General features: G+C 43.2%; 1 protein-coding gene across 1 annotated transcript in view; it reads left to right on the top strand.

Annotated features, from left to right (window-relative positions):
• Window positions 1-368: 368 nt before the first annotated feature.
• Window positions 369-9,541, top strand: part of LOC114246799 (uncharacterized) — a 28,026-nt gene continuing 18,853 nt past the window's right edge. The window contains exon 1 of the mRNA XM_028179495.2: window positions 369-481. The gene's annotated coding sequence lies outside the window, so the exon portion shown is untranslated. The remainder of the gene's footprint in view (window positions 482-9,541) is intronic.

Genomic DNA, 9,541 nt, shown 5'->3' with positions numbered 1-9,541 from the left:
CCCTCGTCGCAAGCGACGGGTTCGACGAGGATGGTGACCGGATAAGTTCTAAGGTCTCAGTCTCAGTATAGTAACAACGGCTACACCACCCTTCAAACCGAAACTCATTACTTCTTCACGGCAGAAATAAGCGAATCTCTATTCACATTTAATACAATAATATTAATATTAATTCCTCTCGTTTTGTTTTGTGCATAATGTTTAACAAAGATAATTAATGAATAGAGACATTTGTTACGAAACTGTAATAAGAAGGCGATCGTAAAATCGGATCATCTAAACGACACGTAAAGTTTTCACGGCACTGGTTTCGGCGCGCCTATTTATAAGTTCCAGTGGCCGACATCAAATTCCTCTGGTAGTCGCGAGCGACGCGCCGGATAAACGCGGCGTATTCATAACTTTGAAAAACGGGATGAACTCTGTGAACTGTTGTGTACTGTGATTGTCGAGACACACTCCGGAATATAAAAAAACACAAGTAAGACATATTTATATTTCATGGTGGACATTTACAAGCTTTGTACTCGTTATGTATTTATTTATTTTGTTTATAGATTAATAATTATGTTTAAACTAGTTGCATGTAAAATTTTCTTATGTAAGAAGCACTTTTTATTATTACCACATTATTTTTCTTTATTGTACGTGTTTTTTGAATGTAGCATTACATAAGCTAATAATTAACGTGAATGGTTCAAATTCCTTATAAATAATTACCTAACATTTTTAACCCAAAAAGGGTAGTGAGAATTTTGTAAATTAACGAGAACTTTCAGTTATATGTAGACAACCATGCAAAGATTATTAAGAAATGCTTGTTAATGAAACAGTATTTATTCTAACAAAAATTTCAGCTAGGTAATTTCTCAATTTAAAATCTAGTAGAGTGCAACGGACATGACGTCACAGATGCGGATGGGTAATAAAGACGCGTTTTGATCTTTTATTATCTTATGTTTTTAATCGTTCGTATGTTGCCAAATGCTGTTTTTTTTTCAAGTACAATGTTACTATTTTTTATTTCCTAGAACAAAAAGCCTTGGTCAATTTTGTAGATGATGTAAGATTTAATTATGAAAGTAAACTTGAATTAAAGTGTAAACACGAAGCCCGTTACTGTGTTTGCTTTGAAATAAAATTTCAATACATAAATATAACAACTAGATCACGAAAACAAATGAAATCACACAATATTAATACCACAGATCGTACACAGCTTAGTGTAAATATTTATAATCACAGAACAATACAGAATTTTACGTGAGCGGGTTCGTTTTTGATGCCCTTCATCAAATCAATGCTCTTTACAGTTATATTAAAGCGTTACTTTGGCATTTACTTTGAGTTAAATAAATAAAGAACACAATAATATATGGGAAAGGTAAACAGTATTTCATTATCGGATTTCACGTAGCACAAACATCACAAATTAGAATGGTAATTTGAAATAAAAGACAACATTGCTTCTACTTTTAAATTTTAAACCAGTTACCTTTCTTTTAATTTCCCGTCATGCCTTGTCATATTAGTGGTAGCAGAGCCTTTCCACCACTGTGATTGAAACTTTGACTTAGGAGGGGACCTCGTTGTGTCCTCTGTAACTGCGTGTGTCTCAAAAGCCTTGATGCTTTTAGGTACCACAAGCACCGGTCACCGTCCTAGTCGAACCCGTCGCTTGCGACGAAGGGCTCGACGTGTGAATCAACCCATAGACACAGCCCATTGAATTTCTCGCCGGATCTTCTCAGTGGGTCGTGTTTCCGATCCGGTGGTAGATTCTGCGAAGCACTGCTCTTACTAGGGCCAGTGTTAGCAACGTCGTTAGGTTTGAGTCCCGTGAGCTTACCTACACGTCAAGGAGAAGCTGAAATAGCCTCTCAAGGCTATCAGCATAGGTAGAGAAAAAAAAAATGAAAAGCCTAGCACCAGATCGTTTGTAGAACTCATTTATCTATACTTCTATACTAATATTATAAAGAGGAAAGATTTGTTTGTTTGTTTGTTTGTTAATAAGCTCCGTAACTACTGAAGCGATTTGGATAATTCTTTCACTGTTTGGACGCTACACTATTCCCGAGTGACACAGGCTATAATATTTTTTGAAAAAAATTAGGAATTCTTACTAAAACTCCAATAATATAACCCAATGGGTAAAAAAATTACCTAAAATTTTACCTTTACATTGCGTGCCCTGCGAAAACTATTGATGATAGAATAAAATAATGTACTAGGACTTTGTGGAACACATTATTATTTACAAAAAGTGTCGCGACAGCATATGTCTAACTATTATAGCTATGCCGCAATAAATGTTCTTTTATTTAAAAAAATAAAATAACGTCAAATATCGTTAAAATTTTTGTTAAAGACCCGAGCGAAGCCGGAGCGGGCCGCTTGTTCAATAATAAAACTAAACGGTTCGTCTACTACATTCTTAGTTTCGAAACATTACTTATAGCTTTTGAACATTCAGTGTGCAAAATTGGTGCAATTAGCTGGTAATAATATCTTAAAGATAATGAAACTCGTCGAGGACTTTTTGGCGGGAACGCGAGGAGTGAAGTTGTGTGATTTGTTTTATTTTGTCTATTTAGCGTTTCTTCAGGTTTAAATGTGTAATAACAGTGGTTTATTAACTGTTTAATATCTGTGAAAGTGCACAAATGTGGGAAAATAAAACAAAGCCGCTGGACGCAACTTCTCGGGATCCTCCAAAAAGTCCACTGAAAAAATCTTAGTAAATGACCACCATTTTACTAAGATTATATTTCATCCCATATCATCTCATTTCATTTAATTTCATCCCAGTTGATTAATGTCTCAAATTAATCATTTTCATTTCATTTCACTCCATATATCATTTTTCATAAAAATAAGAAAATAAATTAAAATAAGACATGACTTAAAGGTCTTAGTTACCAGGTCATAAAATCACTTAAAAAAAAATAATGAAACTCGTTATTTTTTTCTTTTCACGTAGAATATTCGAAGCATTGAACTGAATAATGCAATTAAATTTTTAAGACAAACAAAATATTCTACATTGTGACTGTTTTTATAGTTTAATTTCATAATTTTCATAATGTTTACTGTTTTCATTTTATGATTACATACCGTCATTTGGTAAAATTGCAGTTTTCGTATTCACGGACGACCAAAGCACAGAGTACTGAGAATAATTAATGTTTTATTCATCGATTCATTTGAATCAAAGAATATAATTGAATGTATTATTTTATTTTAAAAACTTACCATCTAATTTGTTATAAAATTTGTTTAGTGTCATTTAAATTTAAACCGTAAATAAATTCGATAAGGGCTTTTGTAATTACATTTACGAATTACAATAACCGATATAAATAATACGGTAGATTGTCAGTTATATTTATCACAGAATGTATTCGTTAGATTTATAACAAAACTCCTTTCCGCCTCATTAACTTATTTGTTTAGAACGTTATTTGGCAAGAATATTATTATTTGAATTTATCGCCTTTATTTATTTATTACCCTGTGAATTCCAATAGAAAACTATTAAGCTGTAGGTATCTACAACCCTAGTTGGATGTAACTACCATTCAAAGCGGTTTTTTTTATGTACATAATTTTTACATATTTGTCGTCGTCGTGGCCTAAAGGATAAGACGTCCGGTGCATTCGTGTTGAAGCGATGCACCGGTGTTCGAATCCCGCAGGCGGGTACCAATTTTTCTAATGAAATATGTACTCAACAAATGTTCACGATTGACTTCCACGGTGAAGGAATAACATCGTGTAATAAAAATCAAACCCGCAAAATTATAATTTGCGTAATTACTGGTGGTAGGACCTCTTGTGAGTTCGCGCGGATAGGTACCACCGCCCTGCTTATTTCTGCCGTGAAGCAGTAATGCGTTTCGGTTTGAAGGGTGGGGTAGCCGTTGTAACTATACTGAGATTTTAGAACTTGTATCTCAAGGAGGGTGGCGCGTCTACGTTGTAGATGTCTATGGGCTCCAGTAACCACTTAACATCAGGTGGGCTGTGAGCTCGTCCACCCATCTACGCAATAAAAAAAAAAAAAAAAAAAACATAAATACCTACAAAATTAAATCTAATTTTAGGGTTTAATCTCGCCCTGACCGTCAATAGGCCGTGACCACGAAAACCGTACCTACAGAACTCGAAACTTCGGAAATATAATATAATGATATTTAAACAGACGAGACTAAGCCGTAAAAGTAGTCTTAGTTATGTCAACAAATCGAGAAAACCGAAGAAAATACTGTCAGTACAGATACTTTTTAACAAGGAGTTAGGTGGGTTTCAAGAAGATGAAGACAAAAGTTCTTTCATTCATATTATTATTCCATTTTTGATTACGCTACGCAAACATAGAATCTATCGTATCTAACCTATCGCTAAATAATTAACAGAGCTCATAGATATCACAACATGAATGCCGTCCAGTATCTTGAGGCATGATAGAAACAAGCACGGTGTTGATATCTATCTGTTCAGGCTCATATTACGACCTAAAGGTTTTTTCTTTTGTTTGATTTCTAATAGTATCAGTCTCTCTGTCTTCAATCGGTCCCTCATTGCTGTGGATCGAACTAGTTGTCTCCATCGATCCCGTTCTGTAGGTTGGTGGAGTGCGTCGCTGACAGGTATTTTCAGTTCCTCCGCTATTTGGTCCGACCATCGTTTGGGACCTCTACCCCTAGGCCTTTTTCCCTCGCTTTTACCGGTCACCACAAGGCGTTCCAAATTGTATCAGTAATTACACGAATTTAAATTAATTCCAATTTGATTTTTATTACACGATGCTATCTATCCCTTCTTCGTCGAAGTCATTCGTGAACATATTTTAACTAAGTATTTCATTATTACTCATTTAAAGATAATTATTCTATAGCCACGTATTTGAATAATGCACGGAACTTAACGAATGCTGCCGTTCGTGTATAGTCAATAGCTTTAACACTTCTAAGGATTGGCCCTCAAGCAATGACAGCGATTGAAAATCTTACGCCATTTAATTAATATATTATAAATGCATCTACACTTTCATAAAGGTTACAGATAAACGAATCGGTGAGTGAATGAGAATTAATTTAGTTTAATTTATTAATGGGTCACTGAGACTTTCCAATAAAATGATGAATGATGAATTTTAAATCAGAAATACGAGAAAATTGGGAAACCCGAGTATCCATTGTTTACAAAAATGTAACTCTCACAGTCGTCAATATCCTCGTTACCATACGCGTACATAAATATTAAAATCTGGTCACAGAGACTACAAACCGTCTTCTTCTTGGAGGTATGTAATCGGAACTTAGCTCGTGCATCTTATTTTTTTTGAAACGGTAAACAAATCACACTCGGTCATTCGGCCCCAAATTAGAATACCCTGTATTATGGGTACCAGAGATTGACATACATACGTATCATTCCGATAGAGGCACCCGTCACGTGCGGACGTGCTCATCGACCACTCGTTCGCCCGGTCTTTGTTCGGCCGGCTTTTGTTAGCCCGGCCATTGTTCGCGCGGCCTGTGATCGTGATACATCTGCCGACCAAGTGTTTTTCCTGGAAGCTTTTATTTTTTTTCGTTTTAGTTATTTTTGTGTTCGTGGTACATTTGCCGACAAAGTGGTTTCCTGCAAGTATTTATTTGTTTTGTTTCTTTTTGTTATTTCTGATTTGTTTTGCTTTTTCTTTGTCCTGTAGTAATCGCGCCGCATTGCCACCTGTGTTCAATAGAACCGCTCAGGTCCGAGAAGTTGGGGCCTCGCCGCAAGGCGAGTGTTTTCAAAACCCGGGGCCGCCCCACCTGGGTACTCAGCGATCATGGACGCTGTATTCGCGGAATTCCTCCGACTTCACCACCCACAGCTCGCCTCAGAGTTTCTGGCCTTCAAGGCCAATCACACTGCGAGCCCTCTCGAGGACTCCGCCGCGCTCGCTGCTCCTGCGTCGCCTGTACCTGCGTGCAAAGCTTCTGCATTGAGCAACGCAGCCTCCGTCGTGCCTGCCGCGCCCGTGTCGCCTATACTGGCGAGTAAAGCTGCTGCGTCGTCCGCTGTGACCATCGTTTCAGCTGAGCGATCATCCGCGGCCTCCGTCGCGCCCTCTAAAACACCTACACTTGCTCGTAGGTCGCCTGCACCCGCCTCCTCATGCTCCGACTCTGACTCGGACATGGAGGTTGACCTCGCCCCCGCCTCATCGACGGATGGATTCACCCTGGTACAGAAGGGTAAGAAGCGTGCCGCGGAGTCCCGAGCTCCCGCGGCCGCTAAAATTAGCAAAGCCGCGAACGCGTCGCGCCCCCGCCCTCAGACTCCCGTTGCGCCCCCAGCCCGTGCCACTCCGTCGCCGCGTCCGGTGGCACAAAATAAAACCCAGACCCCTCCCCCGGTTATCCTTCAGGAGAAGGCAGCTTGGGATCGAGTTTGCTTGGCCCTTAAGGCCAAAAATATAAATTTCACGAATGCCCGTAACCTCGCGAACGGCATTCAAATTAAGGTTCAAACACCCGACGACCATAGGGCCCTCTCTTCTTACCTCCGTAAGGAACGTATAAGTTTCCATACTTATACGCTCCAGGAGGAGCGCGAACTCCGCGTTGTAATACGCGGAATCCCTAAAGAGTTAGATGTAGAGCTCGTCAAGGCCGATCTGTTAGAACAGGGCTTTCCAGTGAATTCTGTGCACCGTATGCACACCGGTCGCGGTAGGGAGCCATATAATATGGTTCTAGTCACCCTCCAGCCTACCCCCGAGGGTAAGAAAATCTTCAACACACAGGCCGTCTGTAGGCTCTCCGGTATCGCCGTCGAAGCCCCCCATAAAAAAGGCACTCCTAGCCAGTGCCATAACTGTCAACTGTACGGGCACTCTTCCCGTAACTGTCACGCGCGCTCCCGATGTGTTAAGTGTTTGGGCGATCACGCCACGGTCCTCTGCGCTCGCGACCAAAAAACCGCGACGGAACCGCCTAGCTGCGTCCTGTGTCAAACACAGGGTCACCCCGCAAATTACCGCGGATGCCCCCGAGCCCCGAAAATAAATCGCCGCGTCGCCCGCCAAAACCGCCTCCGAGCTTCCGGCCCAGACATCAAAGCCTCGGCACCCTCTGTGTCGCAGGCTAAGCCAGCGTTCGTTCCGGCGCCGGTGCCCAGTGTCTCGGCCTGGGCGAAACCGCTGCCGTATATGAACACGGCTACAATTCCCTCCTCCGCGATTCGTCCCGCCCCCGCGACTCGTCCCGCCCCCGCGACTCGTCCCTCTCCCGCGACTTGCCCTCCGACCGCGTCCGACAATCTCGCTTTAGCGATCGACTTCTTTCAGTCGATCAACTTTGAGCGCGTTAACGCTTTGGGCGACGCCATTCGCGCTGCCTCCACTGCACAACACTTTATCGCCGTTGTGCAAGAATACGCCGACGTATACGCGTCATTAAATACGTACGTCCTCCCCTCACTCCGCCGGTAATCAATGGCGTATATAAGTAGAGTAAAGCCCCTATCCGTAACGATAGGATTTTTTAACGCTTACGGTCTCGCAAATCAACGTGATCAGGCTTCTGACTTTTTGCGTGACCATCAAATTGATATATTTTTAGTGCAGGAGACCCTACTTAAGCCCGCGCGCCGTGACCCTAAAATCGCGAACTATAACATGGTCAGGAACGACAGGCTCTCTGCTCGTGGTGGTGGTACCGTCATTTACTATAGAAGAGCCCTGCATTGCGTCCCGCTCGATCCTCCCGCGCTCGCTAATATCGAAGCATCATTGTGCCGAATCTCACTGACGGGACACGCGCCGATCGTTATCGCGTCCGTTTATCTTCCACCGGATAAGATCGTTTTAAGCAGTGATATCGAGGCGCTGCTCGGCATGGGGAGCTCTGTCATTCTGGCGGGCGACCTAAATTGTAAACACATCAGGTGGAACTCACACACCACAACCCCGAATGGCAGGCGGCTTGACGCGTTAGTCGATGATCTCGCCTTCGATATCGTCGCTCCGCTAACCCCGACTCACTACCCGCTAAATATCGCACATCGCCCGGATATACTCGACATAGCGTTATTAAAAAACGTAACTCTGAGCTTACACTCGATCGAAGTAGTTTCAGAGTTAGATTCAGACCACCGTCCCGTCGTTATGAAGCTCGGTCGCGCTCCCGACTCCGTTCCCGTCACGAGGACTGTGGTGGATTGGCATACGCTGGGCATCAGCCTGGCTGAATCTGATCCACCATCGCTCCCGTTTAGCTCGGACTCTACCCCGTCTCCTCAGGATACCGCTGAAGCCATAGACATCTTAACGTCACACATCACCTCGACATTAGATAGGTCATCGAAACAAGTTGTAGCGGAGGACTTCCTTTACCGCTTCGGGTTGCCCGACGATATTAGGGAGCTCCTTAGAGCTAAGAACGCCTCGATACGCGCCTACGACAGGTATCCTACCGCGGAAAATCGTATTCGAATGCGTGCCTTACAACGCGACGTAAAGTCTCGCATCGCCGAAGTCCGAGATGCCAGATGGTCTGATTTCTTAGAAGGACTCGCGCCCTCCCAAAGGTCTTACTACCGCTTAGCTCGTACTCTCAAATCGGATACGGTAGTAACTATGCCCCCCCTCGTAGGCCCCTCAGGCCGACTCGCGGCGTTCGATGATGACGAAAAAGCAGAGCTGCTGGCCGATACATTGCAAACCCAGTGCACGCCCAGCACTCAATCCGTGGACCCTGTTCATGTAGAATTAGTAGACAGTGAGGTAGAACGCAGAGTCTCCTTGCCACCCTCGGATGCGTTACCACCCGTCACCCCGATGGAAGTTAAAGACTTGATCAAAGACCTACGTCCTCGCAAGGCTCCCGGTTCCGACGGTATATCCAACCGCGTTATTAAACTTCTACCCGTCCAACTCATCGTGATGTTGGCATCTATTTTCAATGCCGCTATGGCGAACTGTATCTTTCCCGCGGTGTGGAAAGAAGCAGACGTTATCGGCATACATAAACCCGGTAAACCAAAAAATCATCCGACGAGCTACCGCCCGATTAGCCTCCTCATGTCTCTAGGCAAACTGTATGAGCGTCTGCTCTACAAACGCCTCAGAGACTTCGTCTCATCCAAGGGCATTCTCATCGATGAACAATTCGGATTCCGTACAAATCACTCATGCGTTCAACAGGTGCACCGCCTCACGGAGCACATTCTTGTGGGGCTTAATCGACCAAAACCGTTATACACGGGAGCTCTCTTCTTCGACGTCGCAAAAGCGTTCGACAAAGTCTGGCACAACGGTTTGATTTTCAAACTATTCAACATGGGGGTGCCGGATAGTCTCGTGCTCATCATACGGGACTTCTTGTCGAACCGCTCTTTTCGATATCGAGTCGAGGGAACCCGCTCCTCCCCACGATCTCTCACAGCTGGAGTCCCGCAAGGCTCTGTCCTCTCACCCCTCCTATTTAGCTTATTCGTTAACGATATTCCCCGGTCGCCGCCGACCCATTTAGCTTTATTCGCCGAC

The sequence above is a fragment of the Bombyx mandarina genome, chromosome 16, assembly GCF_030267445.1.
Source record: "Bombyx mandarina strain Sakado chromosome 16, ASM3026744v2".
In the NCBI taxonomy this organism is placed as follows: Eukaryota; Metazoa; Arthropoda; class Insecta; order Lepidoptera; family Bombycidae; genus Bombyx; species Bombyx mandarina.
The sequence above is the reverse complement of the archived record's forward strand: the minus strand, read 5'-3'. Positions and strand labels throughout refer to the sequence as shown.